Source organism: Vipera berus (assembly GCF_964194415.1).
Source record: "Vipera berus genome assembly, chromosome: 4".
Taxonomy (NCBI): domain Eukaryota; kingdom Metazoa; phylum Chordata; class Lepidosauria; order Squamata; family Viperidae; genus Vipera; species Vipera berus.
The window spans coordinates 7,962,800-7,983,913 of record NC_138206.1 but is presented as its reverse complement, the minus strand read 5'-3'; the positions used below and the strand labels follow the sequence as shown (position 1 = coordinate 7,983,913).

The 21,114-nt window shown below is 44.2% G+C and overlaps 1 protein-coding gene across 7 annotated transcripts in view; it reads left to right on the top strand.

Moving 5' to 3' along the window:
* Positions 1-21,114, top strand: part of DLG2 (discs large MAGUK scaffold protein 2) — a gene marked incomplete at both ends in the record, with an annotated part of 1,167,883 nt that overhangs the window by 1,086,212 nt on the left and 60,557 nt on the right. The window lies entirely within an intron of this gene.

The following is a 21,114-nucleotide window of genomic DNA, read 5'->3' as shown; positions in this document are numbered from 1 at the left end:
TACTGCTTGGGAACGGATTATGATTTCTATAGATAGTCCATCTGCTGACAGCACTTGACCTTGCTAGATGGTGGAGGAGATGTTGGTGGATGATGGCCTTAAATCAACCAACAACCTGGAATTTACTCCTATTTGCTCCAACATCCCTACCTGACATGCATTTGATCTATCATCCTTTCTCCACATTTGTAGGACAAAGCAGGAACTCGATTCTACTCACCTTCTGGTTGATTGTAGTCCTTCTTCAATGCAACAGCTGAATTGTGCTGGAGTAATATGGATAATATACAAAGGGTCAAAGCATAGCCTCTCTCTCTCTCTCTCTCTCTCTCTCTCTCTCTCTCTCTCTCTCTCTCTCTCTCTCTCTCCATCCATCTATCCATTTATCTATCTATCCATCCAATCATCCATCTCTGTCTATCCATCCATCCAACCATCCATATCTATCTATCTATCTATCTATCTATCTATCTATCTATCTATCTATCTATCTATCTATCTATCTATCTATCTATCTATCTATCTATCTATCATCTATCATATGCAGGCAAGAGCTTCCATGTTTGCTTTTTGGATTTGTAAGGACTAAAAATGATATAAAAGCAAATGGATCCCCCTACGAATTTATTTTATTGACCCATTTGTTCCATTTCTTTAGTTGCCCATCTCAATCAATGACCCTCAGCAGCTTACAATTAAAAAAAAATACCCAACAATTATAACAGTAAAAACATTACAAAAGCAATACGAAAAATCAAAATAAATATACACAGCAGCTGAGATGCTTGGCTAGTTAACAGTAAAGGCAGGAAACGGGGCCCTTAACGCATTCAGGACCCCTGGCTCAAGAATGCAGCCAGGTTTTCAAGACCTTATGAAAGGCCAACAGGCTTGGAGTCATTCTGATCTCCGAGGGGAGAATGTTCCACAGAGCAGGGGCCACTGCAGAAAAGACCCACCTTCTAGTTCAGGGGTACCTTGGCTCTTTTATGACTCGTGGACTTCAACTCCCAGAATTCCTGAGCCAGCCATGCTGGCTCAGGAACTCTGGGAGTTGAAGTCCACGAGTCATAAAAGAGCCAAGATTGCCTACCCCTGTTCTAGTTCCTACCAGCCAACACTTTGTTTGATGGGATCTGCAGCATGCCCAAGCACTTGGGAAAAGGCGGTCCCAAGGATAAAGACAGTGATTAGCTTCAGTGTGGTTTACACTTTGTACTCCTTGTATAAACAAATTTCTGGATATAGAAACTTCTTGCTTTGAGCAAGAAGGAAGCTGTCCTTCCAAGCTCTTTGTTGATGCTGTTGTTCAGTGGCTAAGTCATGCCCGATTCTTCATGACCCCATAGACCATAGCACACCAAGCCCCACCCCCACCCCAGTCCTCCACTGTCTCCTGGAGTTTGACCAAATCCATATTCTTTGTGTCAATGGCCCTATCTAACCATCTCCTCCTATGGCGTCCCCTTCTCCTTTTGCCTTCCATCTTTCCCAACATCCAGGTCTTTTGAAGAGTCCTCTCTTCTCATTGGGTGGCCAAAGTATTTGAGCTTCGGCTTCAGGATCTGTCCTTCCAAAGGACGGTCAGGGTGGATTTCCTTTAGGATCGACTGATTGGATCTCCTTGGCAGTCCAATGGACTCTCCAGAGTCTTCTCCAACACCACAGTTCAGAAGCCCCCGTTCTTCAGCGCTCAGCCTTCCTTACGGTCTAACTCTCACTAATACATTTTTTTTACTGGGTTCCTAGCTCTCTTGCGCCTTTAATATCTCTTTCCCTGCTTTCATTTGGTAAGACGTGTTCCTTCTGCTGCTTCTTTGGTTCAAGGATCTTGATGATTAGGGATGGAGAGATGGCAATTTCACTGGCATCACCTTTTCCCTGCAGTGATGAGTGCTCACACTGGAACTAATTCAGTTGATGACCTTACATAGATCCAATTAAGCCTGGGCTTTTAAGAATATGTCAGCATGACAGGGAGAGGGAAAGGAGAGTACCCTGTTGGGAAGAAACACTGCGGCTTTAGCGGGAAGATTAATTGTGTTATTTTGGCTGGTAGTGGATGGGGAGGGTCAAAAGAATTAATCAGCAGTGGTTCTTTAAAGCATTAGTAGAGCAGAACGTGATTAACCGAACACTGCCCACTGAGGGGTAAGGCAAACAAACTTCGGGAGAATCTGTCTGAGGCAGCATTGCACAACCTTAACAGAAGAACAGAGTTGGAAGGGACCTTGGAGATCTTCTAGTCCAACCCACTGCTCAAACAGGAAAGCCTATACCAGGGGTCTTCAAACTCGGCCCTTTTATGACTCATGGACGTCAACTCCCAGAATTCCTCAGCCAGCATGCCTGGCTGAGAAATTCTGGGAGTTGACGTCCATGAGTCATAAAAGGGCCAAGTTTGAAGACCTCTGGCCTATACCATTTCAGACAAATGGTTGTCCAATCTCGTCTTAAAAACCTCCATTGTTGGAGCACCCACAATTTTGGGGGGCAAGTCGTTTCACTGATTAATTGTTGTAACCGTCAGGAAATTTCTCCTTAGTTCTAAGCTGATTCTCTCCTTGATGAGTTTCCATCCACTGCTTCTTGTCCTGCCTTCAGGTGATTTGGAGAATAGGTTGACCGCCTCTTCTCTGTGGCAGCCCCCCAGATATTGGAACACTGTTATCAATGTCACCTCTAGTCCTTCTCTTCATTAGACTAGACCAGGGGTAGGGAACCTTGGCTCTTTTATGACTCGTGGACTTCAACTCCCAGAATCCCTGAGCCAGCCATGCTGAAGGGAAAGAGAGAGGTTTCCAAGCTGAGCCATGCTGGCTCAGGAATTCTGGGAGTTGAAGTCCACGAGTCATAAAAGAGCCAAGGTTACCTACCCCTGGAGTAGACATACCCAGTTCCTGCAACTGATCATAGTATGATTTAGCCAACGTTCCCCCAATCTTTTTAGCACCATGGACTGGTTCTGTGGAAAGAGATTTTTCTGCGGACCGAAGGGAGTGTGATTTCACACACTGCCTGCATCCCACAGATGGGGTTTTGCTTGTTTGCATGGCCTAGTTTCTGGCATGTTGCAGATAGGTGCTGGTCCATGGACCTGAGGTTTGGAACCCCCGGTTTAGCCTCTAGTCTCCTAATCATCTTTGTTGCTCTTCTTTGCACTCTTTCTAGAGTCTCAACATCTTGTTTCTATTGTGGCGACCAGAAATGGATTCAATATTCCAGGTGTGGTCTTACAAAGGCATCAGAGCCAAGGCATGCTGGCTGGGGAATTCTGAGAGTTGAAGTTCACCCTCCTAAGTCAAGTTTGAGAAACACCAGTGCTTTTTTTGTAATAATAAAAAAAAGATGCTGGAACTCACACACATCATACAACCCTCCTTGCCTACCCTACAAGGTTCCATCCAAAAAAGGTGCCGGAACTCCGTTCTGGGCGTTCTATGACAAAAAAAGCCCTGAGAAACACTAGTCCAAGGGTCTTCAAATTTGGCAACTTTAAGACTTGTGGACTTCAACTCCCAGAATTCCTCAGCCAGCCAGAATTCTGCAGAATTCTGGGAGTTGAAGTCTTGTTGAGTTGAAGTCCACAAGTCTTAAAGTTGCCAAGTTTGAAGACCCCTGCACTAGTCTAAGCTTCATATGCTTTCATTCTCTGCTAAGGCAACCTCTCTCTGTACTAACCAGGTTTCTGAGGAGCTTTCCGTGGTCCTGATTTTCACCCTGACTTAAGACTCAGGCTCCAATCCTTGGGTCATCAAAGGACTATACAGTATACAGGTAGTCCTCTACTTACTACCACAAAATTTAGGTTGCTACCTGAGACAGTTGTTAAGTGAGTTTTGCTCCATTTGGGGGCTTTTCCTGCCAGAGCTGTTAAATGAATCACTGCAGTTGCTAACTTCGTAACAAGGTTATCAAGTGAACCCAACTTCCCCCATGGACTTTGCTTGTTGGAAGCTGGCTGGGAAGATTGCAAATGGCAATCACATGATCCCAGGACACTGCAACCCTCTTAAATACATGCCAGTGGCCAACACTTGAATTTAGATCATGTAACTGTGAGGATGTTGCAACAATTATTTATTTATTTTATTTTTATTTTTATTCCATTTATATCCCGCCCTTCTCCGAAGACTCAGGGCGGCTTACAAACTTAGCAGTCATAATCATAAGTGCACAGTCATAACCACTAGACCAAACTCCTGTTCTGATCTGTTTCTGTTCGAGAAATAATACACAATAATTTTATTTCTAAGTTGAACGTGACCAGCAGGCTTTTAAGAGATCATGAAATGCTAAATACAATGGTCTTTCAGAAGACCGGTATAGCAGTCTGTATAAGCAGCAATGATGGTTTGGAAAGAGCAGGTGCAGCATTATCTGGACAGGTGTATCTGCAGAAACTATATTCTGGTTTCTTCAGCAACCCTAGCCCTTGAAGGACAGTGACTAATGAATGAGAAGGATGTACTGTCGGTAGTCTCAATCAATCAACAGCTGCTCAGTCAATTCCAGTTCTACCCTTGTTCTTAGAAAGATCGATTGTACACCAAGATACATTGAGAGAAGATAGAACACACTAATTTAAAACTGGAACAGCTAAGGATGAATCTAGGCTGTCTCCATAGTGAGCTGAGTATGAGACAAAGGTTGTAGCATGAGATCAGGTCCCCTAAACATGGTTGTGGTGGTGGGGGCTTCATGTTTTGTTTAGTAGAAGGTGCCTAGGAGCGCATAATTTTTCTGAAGAAAAAAAAATCCAATTAACTGTTTGTATCTAGCAAGGCGCAGTGGAACAGAATAGATTCAGCACAAGCAGTCCTCGATTTGCAACCTTAGCTGCAAATAGTGACGATTCAGAATAATGCCACACCTAAGCTGCCACCTTATGCTTGCTTGTGCTTCACTGCTAGGCGGTGACAGACTGCCATGAACGGTGGGGAGAGGGAGTGAAGCGGGGAAGTCTTGGGGAAAACGAAAGTAAACGCTGTATCTCCTCGAGACGCTGCCTCAAGGTCACCCAGATGGAAGAAAGAGAGGGCGGGGCGCCTACCAAACTGAGCTTGAACGGACCATTAGGAAAACATCTTGCTGAACCTGATTGGTTACCCTGGGGTGGGCAATGAGAGACAGTCCAGGGAGGGAAAAGTAGAACTTATGGATTTGGGCGCACGATTCTCAGTTCTGGCTTTGCAATACTGCAATACCCTTCACTTCTAATAAACTCTACCTTTCTCAACACATGGAGTCGAGGCTTGCTTCTATTTAGAGTTGTGGCAGGTCTGACACCTTATTAATTGCAATTTTATTGTAATGAGAGAGGGGGGGGAGAGAGAGAGAGAGACTTCAAAACGTATGACCCAGTTCTAAATCATCCCAAAAGTGCTTTTTCAAGAGGCAACTGGACTTTCTGGTTTTTCTTTGAAGCTGAGCTGAAGAAGCTTCTGGGATGAAAAGCAAAATGTCTTCAAAGAAAAAGAAAAAAACTCCAGTTCTCTCTTGAAAAAGCACCTTTGGGACAACCATGACCTGGATGACTGAGAACCTCCATAGACATTTAGTTATGCACTTTGAGATGGACCCAGTTCTAAAGCTCCAATGTTATCCTCTTGATCAGGAGGTTGGACTAGAAGATCTCCAAGGTCCCTTCCAACTATGTTATTCTGTCATTCTTTCGTTCCTAATGCTCAGTGTGTGAATTTGGAACAAAAGAAACAGGGGTTAATATACTTTATGCATTTTTTTTTAAAAAAAGGGTCTTCAAAGTTTTCAGTTTGACTCCATTTTGGGAATAATATGCCACATGGTGCTGTCAGCAGTACGTGGACCGGGGTGAACTGCCTAAAATAGAGTTCCCACAGTGCTTTTTGCTAACAGCTGGTGGGAACTTGAGTCAAAAAATAGCCTCATGAATTAAATCTGGAGGAACATCACCAATAATGCCAGACAAACTCTCTCTCTCTTCTTCTTCTTCTTCTTCTTCTTCTTCTTCTTCTTCTTCTTCTTCTTCTTCTTCTTCTTCTTCTTCTTCTTCTTCTTCTTCTTCTTCTTCTTCTTCTTCTTCTTCTTCTTCTTCTTCTTCTTCTTCTTCTTCTTCCTCTTCTTCTTCTTCTTCTTCTTCTTCTGGTAGGGTGCAAAGAACAAATGTAAATTAATTGCAGCTTTTTACCGTCTTCCTTCAGGAGGCGAAATATCAGGAGCTAATTTTGCAAAAGACTTACAAATGCATTCCAGGATGTTGTCATCATTTAGTGCCTAAAATGCACTCGAATTACAACCATTCGTTTAGTGACTGTTCGAAGTCACAACGGCACTGAAAATAGTGACTTAGGACCATTTTTCATACTTAATGACTGTTGCAACAAACCCCCCCCCATGGTCAGGTGATCAAAATTCCAACCCTTGGCAACTGGCTCATATTTAGGATGGTTTTGCAGTGCCCCAGGATCACGGGATCCTCTTTTGCGACTTTCTGACAAGCAAAGTCAATGGGGGAAGCCTGATTCTGCTTAACAACTGGGTTACCAACTTAGCAAGGGCAGTGATTCACTTAACAACTGTGGCCAGAAAAGTTTTAAAATGGGGCAAAGCTCACTGCTTAGCAATGGAAATTTTGAGCTCAGTAGTAGTTGTAAGTCAAGGACTACCTATACCTGGCTTGGTTTGTTGTGTGTAAGAAAGAGGCAGAGTTTGGATCGTCCAATAGCAGTCGCCATCACGATTCTTTGACTCCCTTTGGGGACAAATGTCTTTCTTACAAGGTTGGATGGCTATTGCCTGGATGGCAAGCATTTTGCAAGCAGTTCTCCACTTACAACAGCCCCCTCAAATGGTACCTATGACCTTTTATAAGGACCAAAGTTCTGATGGACACTCACCACCCCCCCGTGGTCAGGTGACCACATTTGGGCCATTACACTGCCTTTCCAGCCATTTGCATCAGCCCATGGTCATGTGACTGCGATTTGTTACATTTTTGGAAAAACACTGCTCTTATTTCTTTTTTGGCAAAAATACCCCATACCATGTTTCCCCGAAAATAAGACTGGGTATTATTATTATTATTATTATTATTATTATTATTATTATTATTATTATTATTATTGTTGTTGTTGTTGTTGTTGTTGTTGTTGTTGTTGTTGTTGTTGTTGTTGTTGTTGTTGTTAGCCTCCAAAAGAGTCACTAAATCTTATTTTCGGGATAGGCCTTACCTCACCTCTGGCACTGACAGCCCCACCCAACCGGTCCACTTCTTCTGGGGCTGAAGTTCTACAGCTGCATTTAGGTCTGCATTTTGCAGTCAGGCCTTTCCAGAAGGCCTAAGCAGCCAAGTACGAGTGCTTAGCTGCTGAGGTCTTGCAGAACCGAGCTATGGATTGAACCCATAGCTCGGTTCTTGGCTGCACAGGCCTTCCGGAAAGCCCTGTGACTGAGAAATGCAGGCCTGGCTGCAGAAGAGGCCTCAGAAGAAGAAGTGGGCCAGCAAGGAGAGGCCTGGCTGCAGGCTAAGTGGGTGCGGGGCGAGTGGGGCAGCTCCACACACACCACCACACCACCTTAGCTTGATTTTTAGGTGTATGCCTCACCCCAAAAGAAGGGCTTATTTTTGGGATAGGGCTTATATTAGGCTAACCCCCAAAAATCAAGCTAGCACTTATTTTTGTTATAGGCCTTACTTTCAGGAAAATATGGTAGCAAACAATGGACTCGCTTAATGACCCTTGTTCACTTAAATACCATCGGTCGTAAGTTGAGGACTACTAGTCATTTGCTTAATGACCAGTGCAAAAAAAAGTTTATAAAAATCAAGTCGGTCACATGATGATCCACTTTAGGACCATCACGATTTACGACTGCAATGGGCAGACTGCATGACGGTCGTAAGTTAATGACTACCAGTATAAATTAACTTTCCTTTTCACTTAGCAAAAAAATGAAATACAAAAAAAATCAGCTTGTAACATAATAATGAAGACAGGAAGAACAAATTTTATTCCTTACTTTGTAATGCCTCCCCTGTTGTAGCTGTGTCAGTCAGATGCAATTGTATTAGCCATGGAATTTTTGTTGTGATGAACGCTTGCAGGAATTGGGAGTGTCTAGTCTAATAAAAAGATGGACTAGGGAAGTTGTAGGCCATGGCTTTTCAACCAGTAGTACGGGTACCACCTGTGATACATTGGCACCTGGCAGGCGGTACGTGACCATCCTAGGAAAGTGGTAGTGGGGGAGGGGAATCAGCTGAACTGGTGGCAGCACCACACAAGCCTGAGCGAGAGACGGCTGGAGCTGCAGGGCTGTCAGGGCTCAGTGGAAGTGCCAGGATCAGCGCCAGGATCCAGCTGGAGCTCGGCGCTGATCCCGGCACGTCTGCTGAGCCCAGAAGAAGCACCAACCAGCTGGAATGTTGCAGCATCTCCAGGGTCTTGTGATTTACATTCAGATGCTTGGCAACTGATTCATATTTATGACGGTCACAGTGTCCCAGGGTCATGTGAAGTGACCAAAACCTGCTGCAATCACCCAGCAGAGGGGGGGGGGAATAAAAACCAAACACCCCCACCCCACCCCCGCTGCCAATCCTCAACAGAAATGCTCACAACAATGAAGACCTCGGACAGGAGGAAGGGCGCCGCCGGGCGGGCAGGCAGGTTTCTTGCTCGGCTGTGGCTTGGGGGGGCACTTTTTTCAGTGCCATTGTAACTTTGAAGAGTCACTAGCGAACTGTTGTAAGTTGAGAACTACCTGTGCTTCATCACTTTTTTCCTTTTTTTTTTGGTTATCACGTTTTTGACACCTTGCTAGGCGACTGGTGGTACTCGGATGTTGCCATATCTTAAAAGTGGTACAATGGGTGAAAAGCTTGAAAAGTCCTGGGGTAGGCAACCTTGGCTCTTTTATGACTCGTGGACTTCAACTCCCAGAATTCCAGAGCCAGCATGGCTCAGCTTGGAAACCTCTCCCTTTCTACTCAGCACGGCTGGCTCAGGAATTCTGGGAGTTGAAGTCAACGAGTCATCAAAGAGCCAAGGATGCCTACCCCTGGTAGCAGTGTTCCAATATTTGAGGAGCTCCTACGAAGACAAGGGGTCCACTTATTTTCCAAAGCACCAACAGGCAAGATGACAAACAATAGATAGAAACTAACCAAGGAGAGAAGCAACCTAGAACTAAGGAGAAATTTCCTAATGGTGAGAACAGTCAATCAATTTAATAGCTTGTTTTCAGAAGCTGTGGATGCTCCATCACTGGAGGCTTTCAAACAGAGACTGGACAACCATTTGCCTGAAATGATACAGGGTCTTCTGCCTGAGCAGGGAGTTGGACTAGAGGACCTCCGAGGTCCCTTCCAATTCTATTATTTTATGTTCTATGTTGTATTTCATCACTGCCTGCTTATCCTCTCCTATGGTGGGTGAAATCGTCCCCTCCCTAAATCTGTTGGCTGCAAGCAACCTCTTTTATGGTTTATTTCTGCCTGGATGGTTATTTGCAAAAATTACTATAGGAAGAAGTTTTACTGCATTGTCTAAAAGCTGCAGGAAATGATGTTGGAGATTCCTTTCCAGCTGTTGGTGATTCAGGACCTCTTAAAGCAGGGGTAGGCAACCTTGGCTCTTTTATGATGCGTGGACTTCAACTCCCAGAATTCCTGAGCCAACCTGGCTCAGGAATTCTGGGAGTTGAAGTCCACGCGTCATAAAAGAGCCAAGGTTGCCTCCCCTTGTCTTAAAGCCTCTGAAAACCTCCGAGGGCTATGTTTCCATTTTAGCATTTCCCCCTTCTTCCTTCTCATTTTATCCTACCTAACTGTAATTCTCCATTGTTCTTTTCTTTTGTCCATTAAAGCCAATAGCCCAGGAGTTTATTGATTAAGTGCTAAGATTTCCACAGCTTTCCATTTCAAATTAGCTCTGTAAGCTCTGATCCGGAGAGTGTAGTAGGGGAACCTGACATGTAATAACTCTTCCCATTATATTTTTAATAACTGTTTTTTTTTCTGACTGGAATGAAAAATATTGATCCGTTTGTTGGTTTGCGAGGCTGCATTGTACTTTGGAGGGGCTCCTCCCTCGGGGTGTGGGGCTTTGGGGAATTAGTCCTAAGAGTCCCTTTTGAAAAAGTTCTCCAAATGTGGGTCTGCCAAACAGACATTAAGAAGGGAGTATTTGCAGCTCAGGGTTGAAATGTGGAGTCCTTGGTGCTCTCTGAGCTTGGTGGTTTTCTTTCAGACATTTCATTACCCAGGTAGGTAACATCATTAGTGCTATGCCTCAATTATCCCAAGATAACTGAGAGTTCCTAGAAAGTTAGAAGGATGAAGGGGAAGGAAGGAAGGAAGGAAGGAAGGAAGGAAGGAAGGAAGGAAGGAAGGAAGGAAGGAAGGAAGGAAAAGGGAGAGAAGAAGGAAGGAAGGAAGGAAGGGGAAGGGGGAAGGAAGAGAAAGAAAGAAAGAAAGAAAGAAAGAAAGAAAGAAAGAAAGAAAGAAAGAAAGAAAGAAAGAAAGAAAGAAAGAAAGAAAGAAAGAAAGAAAGAAAGAAACTGAGGCTAACACAGGCAACCATTTATCACCCCATAAAGGGGTGGGTTAGGACGCTGAGCTTGTCGATCAGATGGTCGGCAGTTTGGCGGGTCGAATCCCGAGTGCCGCGTAACAGAGTGAGCGCCTGTTACTTGTCCCAGCTTCTGCCAACCTAGCAGTTCGAAAGCACATAAAAAATGCAAGTAGAAAAATAGGGACCACTACAGTGGGAAGGTAACAGCGTTCTGTGCGCCTCTGGCGTCTAGTCATGCCGGCCACATGACCACGGAGACGTCCTCGGACAAGCGCTGGCTCTTCGGCTTTGAAACGGAGATGAGCACCGGCCCCTAGAGTCGGAAACGACTAGCACACATGTGCGGGGGAACCTTTACCTTTACCTTTAAAGGGTACTTTATGAGTGGCAATGCCCAACATAGTTGAGTTTATCCCACAGTAACATTTGTTGAATCTGCCTATAGCTTTTTTTTCTGTCAAAATCCCAAATATAAATAACATTTTGTTTGCCAAACTGGGCTGGTCTTGCCTGAATCAAGCATTCAGGCCTCATGCAGCAAAATGCAGTCTTCCTCCGATGACACCTAACGTTATAGCTCATCAAATCAGCTTATATATTTAGGATAATGAAACTAACATTCATAACCCATCAGTACAATTCTTTAAGTTCTTTAGACGTGATTTGAGACTCTGGGGATACGAGACAACCAAATAATTACTTAGTTTTCAGTATTTACAATGAGCAATCTGTACACGTTAATATACGTGTCTGAAACAATTACAATTCTACAGGGTAACACAGAAATCTTAAGCAACTAGGCAGTCTTTGGGGTATTAAATATGTTCATTTCAATGAAGAGAAAGAGCGAGTTCAGAGATAGTGGGGAATTAGATATTTTGCAAAGCGAATCTTTATAATATAGAGTATGCATAGAATTTAGCTACAGATGGGGAAACAGAACCAAAAATAGAGATGTGGTGTTAAACTTGTCTCCCAGCGCCAAAAAAGGCAAAAACTTTTAAATCGTGTAGCATTCACACATATACTGTACACACCCACTGTAAGGAGGGCATTGGGCACAGGCCAGCTTGAGAACAGAGAAGTAAAGAAAAGGTAACCATCTACAGAACATGGAAAGGAGGGAGAGAATAAGCAGAGAAACAAAGAGATCCATCTTTTCAGAAGTGGTTAAGCTAGATTGTTACTTTTATTTATTATTTATTTATTAGAATTTTTTTTTCACCCCCGTCTTTGTGGGTAACTTAAGGCGGCGAACAGACAATGCGTAATACTCTTTCCACCCTCCTATTTTCCTCACAACAACAACCCTGTGAGGTGGATTGGGTTGAGAGAGAGTGAGTGGCCCAAGGTCATCCAATCAGCTTTCATGCCTAAGGAGGGACTAGAACTCATAGTCTTGTGGTGATTGGCCCAATGTCACCCAGCCAGCTTCATGTCTAAGGCCGGACTTGAACTCACCGTCTCCTGGCGATTGGCCTAAAGTCACCCAGCAAGCTTAGGAAAGGAAAGGAAAGGAAAGGAAAGGAAAGGAAAGGAAAGGAAAGGAAAGGAAAGGAAAGGAAAGGAAAGGAAAGGAAAGGAAAGGAAAGGAAAGGAAAGGAAAATGGGGAAAGGAAAGGAAAGGAAAGGAAATGGGGAAAGGAAAGGAAAGGAAAGGAAAGGAAAGGAAAGGAAAGGAAAGGAAAGGAAAGGAAAGGAAAGGAAAGGAAAGGAAAGGAAAGGAAGGAAAGGAAAGGAAAATGGGGAAAGGAAAGGAAAAGAAAGGAAAGGAAAATGGGGAAAGGAAAGGAAAGGAAAATGGGGAAAGGAAAGGAAAGGAAAATGGGGAAAGGAAAGGAAAGGAAAGGAAAGGAAAGGAAAGGAAAGGAAAGGAAAGGAAAGGAAAGGAAAGGAAAGGAAAGGAAGAATGACTGAAAGAAGGGAGAGAGGGAAAGGAAAGGAAAGGAAAGGAAAGGAAAGGAAAGGAAAGGAAAGGAAAGGAAAGGAAAGGAAAGGAAAGGAAAGGAAAGGAAAGGAAAGGAGAAAGAGAAGAAGGAAAAGAAAGGAAAGGAAAAAAGGAAAGGAAAGGAAAGGAAAGAAAAGGAAAGAAAAGGAAAGGAAAGGAAAGGAAAGGAAAGGAAAGGAAAGGAAAGAAGGAAAGGAAAGGAAAGGAAAGGAAAGGAAAGAAAAGGAAAGAAAAGGAAAGGAAAGAAGGAAAGGAAAGGAAAGGAAAGGAAAGGAAAGGAAAGGAAAGGAAAGGAAAGGAAAGGAAAGGAAAGGAAAGGAAGAATGACTGAAAGAAGGGAGAGAGGGAAAGGAAAGGAAAGGAAAGGAAAGGAAAGGAAAGGAAAGGAAAGGAAAGGAAAGGAAAGGAAAGGAAAGGAAAGGAAAGAAGGAAAGGAAAATGGGGAAAGGAAAGGAAAGGAAATGGGGAAAGGAAAGGAAAGGAAGGAAAGGAAAGGAAAGGAAAGGAAAGGAAAGGAAAGGAAAGGAAAGGAAAGGAAAGGAAAGGAAAGGAAAAGAAAGGAAAGGAAAGGAAAGGAAAGGAAAGGAAAGGAAAGGAAAGGAAAGGAAAATGGGGAAAGGAAAGGAAAAGAAAGGAAAGGAAAATGGGGAAAGGAAAGGAAAGGAAAATGGGGAAAGGAAAGGAAAGGAAAGGAAAGGAAAGGAAAGGAAAGGAAAGGAAAGGAAAGGAAAGGAAAGAAAAGGAAAGGAAAGGAAAGGAAAGGAAGAATGACTGAAAGAAGGGAGAGAGGGAAAGGAAAGGAAAGGAAAGGAAAGGAAAGGAAAGGAAAGGAAAGGAAAGGAGAAAGAGAAGAAGGAAAAGAAAGGAAAGGAAAAAAAGGAAAGGAAAGGAAAGGAAAGGAAAGGAAAGGAAAGGAAAGGAAAGGAAAGGAAAGGAAAGGAAGAATGACTGAAAGAAGGGAGAGAGGGAAAGGAAAGGAAAGGAAAGGAAAGGAAAGGAAAAGAAAGGAAAGGAAAGGAAAGGAAAGGAAAGGAAAGGAAAGGAAAGGAAAGGAAAGGAAAGGAAAGGAAAGGAAAGGAAAGGAAAATGGGGAAAGGAAAGGAAAAGAAAGGAAAGGAAAATGGGGAAAGGAAAGGAAAGGAAAATGGGGAAAGGAAAGGAAAGGAAATGGGAAAGGAAAGGAAAGGAAAGGAAAGGAAAGGAAAGGAAAGGAAAGGAAAGGAAAGGAAAGGAAAGGAAAGGAAAGGAAAGGAAAGGAAGGAAAGGAAGAAATGACTGAAAGAAGGGAGAGAGGGAAAGGAAAGGAAAGGAAAGGAAAGGAAAGGAAAGGAAAGGAAAGGAAAGGAAAGGAAAGGAAAGGAAAGGAGAAAGAGAAGAAGGAAAAGAAAGGAAAGGAAAAAAGAAAGGAAAGGAAAGGAAAGGAAAGGAAAGGAAAGGAAGGAAAGGAAAGGAAAGGAAAGGAAAGGAAAGAAAGGAAAGGAAAGGAAAGGAAGAATGACTGAAAGAAGGGAGAGAGGGAAAGGAAAGGAAAGGAAAGGAAAAGGAAAGGAAAGGAAAGGAAAGGAAAGGAAAGGAAAGGAAAGGAAAATGGGGAAAGGAAAGGAAAAGAAAGGAAAGGAAAATGGGGAAAGGAAAGGAAAGGAAAATGGGGAAAGGAAAGGAAAGGAAAATGGGGAAAGGAAAGGAAAGGAAAATGGGGAAAGGAAAGGAAAGGAAAGGAAAAGAAAGGAAAGGAAAATGGGGAAAGGAAAGGAAAGGAAAGGAAAGGAAAGGAAAAGAAAGGAAAGGAAAATGGGGAAAGGAAAGGAAAGGAAAGGAAAAGAAAGGAAAGGAAAATGGGGAAAGGAAAGGAAAGGAAAGGAAAGGAAAGGAAAAGAAAGGAAAGGAAAATGGGGAAAGGAAAGGAAAGGAAAGGAAAGGAAAAGATTTCTTTCTTTTTGTTTTCCTCTGTCTCTGTCTGTCTGTCTCCCTCTCTTTGTCTCTCTCTCTCTCTCTCTCAACTACAAACCTGCTGGCAAAATCTAACTTCTGTCTTGACTGTCAGTGAAGGTCATAATCTATTCTAGATGGCTGTGTTAAAAGAGTGAATGCCTGCCTCTGATTGGACTTTTCTGGGTGTTGTTTTTTTCCTTTCCTTTTCTTTTTTTGTATTCCTGTCAGCTGCAATTACTTTGATGGTTCTTCTCTGCTATAGGGATCTTGAACAATCAGGGATCTGGCCATCTAGCCCAGTGTTCCGATTCTATTAATGGACAGGTAGTAAAGCCTCTGAGAACTGCGTCTGCTAGGAATAAAAATGAGGTCTCCCTACATCCTATTGCTTATTCCTACCATCTGATTTTCACTTTCCAAAACTCTTAGCCGCCAAGTGAACCCAGCAATTGGGGTCACAATTTCTCCCTGAAACCAGAACTTTGCCATTTCTGAAACAATAGTCCTGATTATAACCTGGCTCCATTCTAAATCGTAACTATTTTTTTCCCCTTTTATTAAAGTCTGCAGGTCTTCTTAGCTAATTCCGCTCAAGGGAAGTCATTGAAAATTGCTATAATATCCTAACCTTTTAAAACTACGGTTGCAGACAAAACCTATACAGGTAGTCCTCGACTTACGACCACAGTTGAACCCAAAATTTCTATTGCTGAGTGAGACAGTTGTTAAGTGAATTTTGCCCTGTTTTATGACCTTCCTTGCCACAGTTGTTAAGTGAATCCATGCCGTTGTTAAGTTAACAAGACGGTTGTTAAGGGAATCTGGCCTCCCCATTGACTTTCCTTGTGAGAAGGTCGGAAAAGTGACCGGTACATGGCAACCGTCATAAAGTTGCCGTGAATCAGTTGCTAAGCATCCAAATTTTGTTCCCATGAGCATGGGGATCCTGCGACGGTCGTTAGTATGAAAAACGGTCATAAGTCACTATTTCAATGCAGTTATAACTTTGAACAGTCACTAAATGAATGGTTGTAAGTCAAGGAAATTCCTTTGTCTTGCTTTCTTCCTCTGCTTTGGGGTTTCAGCCCCTTCCACTGAGCCATGGTGCACAGTGGTTAGAGTGCAGTATTACAGGCTAATTCTGCTGACTGCTGGCTGCCAACAGTTTGGCAGTTCGATCCTGACCGAACTCACGGTTGACTCCGCCTTTCATCCTTCCGAGGTCGGTAAAATGAGGAGCCAGATTGTTGGGAGGTAAATATGCTGACTCTATAAACTGCTTAGAGAGGGCTGTAAAGCACTGTGAAGGGGCATATAAGTCTAAGTGTTGAAGGAAGGAAGAAGGAAGGAAGGAAGGAAGGAAGGAAGGAAGGAAGGAAGGAAGGAAGGAAGGAAGGAAGGAAGGAAGGAAGGGAGGGAGGGAGGGAGGGAGGGAGGGAGGGAGGGAGGGAGGGAGGGAGGGAGGAAGACATTTTGTGTTGCAGAGGTTAGAATGCAGTACTGCAGGCTAATTCTTCCGACTGCCAGCAGTTCAATCCTGACCGGCTCAAGGTCGACTCAGCCTTCCATCCTTCTCAGGTCGTTAAAATGAGGACCCAGATTGTTGGGGGTAAATAGGCTGACTCTGTGAACCGCTTAGAGAGGGCTGTAAAAGCACTGTGAAGCGGTATATAAGTCCAAGTGCTATTGCTATCTTTCCCTCTCTTTTAACCAAATTCACATTTTACGATGCATGGGGCAAGACCCCCATCTTTTGGGTTGTTACACTCTCAAGTGCCAAAGTGTATTGAGGGTGGGAGAAAGAGGGGTGGAGAAAATAAATTTCTCTGCAGCTCAGGTTGAAACTGAAATATTCCATTTCATTATCATCTGGGTAAAACACACCTCCAGGCTCACACTTTTGAAAAGCATCATCCGATGCGTAAAGCGTCCTCTGATTTAGCATAGAGTGGTTGAGTAGCTGTACAAATGACCCATGTCATCCAAAATTGTAATACTTATGGCTGCCAATTATTAAATAAGTGCCACTTAAAGCCCTTTGGTGGGAGACAGATTGTACCCCGAAGTGGAAGCAGGCCGAGGAAAGAAGATTTATTTCACTCACCTGCAAAGCCTCAATCTCCTAAGAGATGGCCCGAATTCTTGTTTTATCCACTTTAGAGTGACAAATTGAAATCCATATATCAAATCCTGTCAACCTGATAGGAATAAAAAGGAGGGTTCTGCGCTGGAATTAGTCTTAACCGTGCAGGGAGACAGGCTGGCTTTTGATGCTAATTCAGAATACCACAAGGCATCGGTTTAAAATAAATGGGCTAACCTGAAACCACTCCAGTGGGCGGATTAGAAAAGGAAGTCATTAGCTGTGGGCCCCATAAAGGAAGAGTAATTCTATTTACTTGTCTGAGCATCAGGAAAACAAGAAAATTGATTTGAGGTGACTCATCCTTACCAGAAAACTGCAGAAGGTTTGGACTTGCATGAAACCAATGTCTCGTCCTGCAGGCTAATCCATATTCTACAAATATATTTAAAAGATATAGATAGTCATGAATTTTCTTTCAAGAGTATTTTTTCCAGTTTCATTGTTGATCATGATGAAAATCAAACTTTGATACAGGAAAAGGCACAGGAGTCATCTGGATGATTTAAATTCTTCTCAATTCTAGTCAGGAGACCCAACTATGTTGAACTGAATAAATTAAGTAGCTCAACTTAAATAAGAAACCTAAAGTCAGTATTCGAAGGATATGTTATGCTTGGCAAGTTTTAACTCTTAAGTAAAAACTTGCAAGATTCGTTTTTCTCACCATGCACATGTATACATAATCTTTACAAAATTCTTACTTAGATTTGCTTTCCCCACAATATTCAAAGCATTTTTACTTGGTTAAGATTTTCTCAAAATTAGTTACACTTAAGTATTTAAGTCTTTTTTTCCCATGCAAGCCATCACATTGTTACATTAAAAAGGTAAAGGTTCCCCCGCACATGCGTGCTAGTCGTTTCCGACTCTAGGGGCCAGTGCTCATCTCCATTTCAAAGCCGAAGAGCCAGCGCTTGTCCAAGGACATCTCCGTGGTCATGTGACTAGACGCCAAAGGTGCACGGAACGCTGTTACCTTCCCACCGGAGTGGTCCCTATTTTTCTACTTGCATTTTTACGTGCTTTCGAACTGCTAGGTTGGCAGAAGCTGGGACGAGTAACAGGCGCTCACTCTGCTACGCAGCACTCGGGATTCGACCCGCCAAACTGCCGACCTTCTGATCGACAAGCTCAGCGTCCTAACCCACTGAGCCACCATGTCCCTATTGTTACATTACTCATATCTTAAAGAAAAAGAAGAGAGAAAAAACAGTACTACATTCTAACCACTGTGCCACCATGGCTCATAAAAAATGAAATCTTTGCGGAGTAAAGTCAAGAGATTTTATCTATCGTGCTGTATAAGTAGTCCTGACGTAGGACCACAAGTGAGCTCCAAATTTCTGTTGCTAAGTGAGACGTTTGTTAAGTGAATTTTGCCCCCTTTTGCGACCTTCCTTGCCACAGTTGTTGGTGAATATTACAGTTGTTAAGTTAGTAACACAGTTGTTAACCTGGCTTCCCCACTGACTTTGCTCACCAGAAGGTCAAAAAAAGGGGATGACATGAGCCTGGGACACTGCGATGGTCACAAATATGAGTCACTTGCCAAGTGTCTGACTTAGGAGCATATGGAACACGGAGATGTAACTTTCATGTGAAAAATAGTCATAAGTCTCATTTTCTTTCAGTACCGTTGAATTTGAACAGTCACTAAATGAATGGTCGTAATTTGAGAACTATCTGGTCCTAACTGCATCAGCCTGAAAAATACTTCTCCAGATTAGGGAGTGGAGGTTCGTTCTCCGAGCTTGTGGGTTGGTTTCCAGACGTTGCGTTACCAGGCTAGGTAACACCTTCAGCGGAATTTAAGGAATGTCAGTGTCCGTGTTCTTCGGCTTATAAGAACTTCGCGTGGTCAGTAGGTCTTGTGATGGGAGGGTCACATCAGGTGAGGGTCCTGTGATGGGTCCAGTGATGGGTCTAGTGAGGGATCAGGTATGGGTCATGTCAGTTGAGGGTCTTGTGATGGGAGCAGTGGTGGGATTCAGCCGGTTTGCACCAGTTCAACAGAACCGGTAGCTCAATTTTGCTGAGTTCAGAGAACCGGCTGAATGCACACTGCTTCCGGAAGTCCAGTCTAGGCCTGGGAGGCCTGGAGGAGGCCTCCCAGGCCTAGAATGTCCCACCGGAAGTGTGTGGATGCCACTTCCAGAAGTCTGTTCTAGGCCTCGGAGACCTGGAGGAGGCCTCCCAGGCCTAGAATGGCCAACCGGAAGTGTGTGGATGCCACTTCCAGAAGTCCATTCTAGGCCTTGGAGGCCTGGAGGAGGCCTCACAGGCCTACAACAGCCCACCAGAAGTTCGTGGATGCCACATCTGGAAGTCCATTCTAAGCTCAGAGGCCCAGGCCTGTATCCAATAAGAGAACCAGTTGTTCAGGTATTTCAATCCCACCAAGGGATGGGAGGTCATGTCAGGTGCAGGTCATTGGGAGGTGAAGTCTAGTGCAGGGATCCCCAACCCCCAGTCCATGGACCAGCACCAGTTCACGGCATGCCAGAAACCTGGCTGTGCAAACAAGCAAAGCCCCATCCACAAGATACAGACAGCACATGAAGCCATGCCCTCTCTGGTCTGCAGGGAAAAAATTCTCCACGGAACTGGTCCCTGGTGCCCAAAAGGTTGGGGGTGGCTGGTCCAGTGCGATAGATGATAAACTCATGAGAAGATTTGAAGTTTTGTGTATTTATTACCTATTTGGAATATCTCCTGCTGGTACATAGAATAGGCTGGGTCATTTATAAGAGCCGTGGTGGCACAGTGGCTAGAAGGTAGTATTGCAGGCTGACTCTGTTCTGTACCAGCCTGCTACCGGCCCTGCAGAAAAGGCAACCCCTTTATAAACGGCAAGAGGCTGGAATGACGTCTGCCAAATTTATTACTACAAAAAACAAACAAGACACGTACCAAGATACAGGAGCTTTGAAACACTATCTGAGCAGTTGCTTTCAGCAAACCAGCCCTCCCCAAACATTCCCTTTATAAAGAGTTCAGGGCGTGGCCTCTCTCTGCCTCCTTCCGAGAAGCCCCACAGCCTTCCTCTGTTTACTCCTACTTGACTGCCTCCTGCGTCGGGCGTCCTTGAACAGGGCCAGCTGTGGGTCATCTTCATCCACACTGTCAGGCTCACACAGCTGGGTCTCCATGGTGACCAAGTGGGAGGGGCCTGCCTGAGGGCTATCATCAGCAAGATCTTCAACCCCCTCAGCAAGGTCTTCAACACCCCCCTCCTCCTCTGATTCGTCCGACCCAACTGCCGAACCCACAGGCTGACTCTGAATCACAACAGACTCTGCCCACAGCCCGGAGTTTGATCCTGATGGGGCTCAAGGTTGACTCAGCCTTCTATCCTTCCGAGGTCGGTAAAATGAGGACCCAGATTGCTAGAGGGCCAAGTATGCTGACTCTGTAAACTGCTTATATCAGGGGTGTCAAACTCAATTTCATTGAGGGCCATATCAGCATTGCGGTTGCCCTCAGGGGGCAGGGTGGGCGTGGCCAGGGTGGGCGTGGCCTACTGGGTGGGCGTGGCTAGAGTGCATATGGCCTACTGGATGGGCATGGCCAGCTCTACATCGTTCGCATCAAGGGTGCCTATGGGGGCCTGGGCAGGAGTGGGACAGATCTGAGGGTCTCTGGCAGGAGGAGGGTCTCTGGGCCAGGGCCAAGGCAGTGGGGGCCGTTCCCTCACTGTTTCCAGGATGGCTTCGCAGGCCACATGAAACCACTTCGCGGGCCGGATCCGGCCCCCGGGCCTTGTGTTTGACATGTCTGGCTTAGAGTGTAAAGCACTGTGTGAAGCGGTATATAAGTTTAAGTGCCTATTGATATTTGAGTGAACCCTGAAACATTCATTCCTCAATAAAGAAGGGGGGAAAAACAGCACCCACAAAGTCAATTCCCCTCCTAAGAGACTATCTAAAAATAATTTCTTCCTTCCAAGCCTAATTTGACCTTAGATGGATACGCTCAGCTTCAGACATTATTTTGCTGTACCAGCACAGACAGCCATCAAACACCACTTGCCGGGCTGGCACCCGTTTTGCAACAATTTATTTCATTAGGCTGAAGAGATGGTAGCGTTGTTTGACTGCTCCTAATGATGCATAAGAGTGCTGTGGGCCGCAAATGATGATTAATGTCATGTAACTGTTCCGTAACAATTTGCTCCAGCTGAAAAGACTTGAAGATTTATGCTTCGACAACAAAAACAAAGCACTTTCTCTTGGTTGCCCTCCAGTACACACCCGTGGGTGCGCTCTCACGCACACAAACAAACACACAAAGAGATCAGGTAGCCACTTCCCCATATACCTGACTTCCTTAATTTATTCAGACTGGAAAAATTGATCAGAAAATCCCTTCTCCATTCTGTTGTATACCTCCCACCCACCCACACACACACACACACACACACACACACACACACTGTCTTACCTATTATGTTCTTAATGCTAATGTATGTATTGTCTTATTGTTTTAATCGTTTATAACATCATTTATCAGATTGTAAACCACTCAGAGTCACA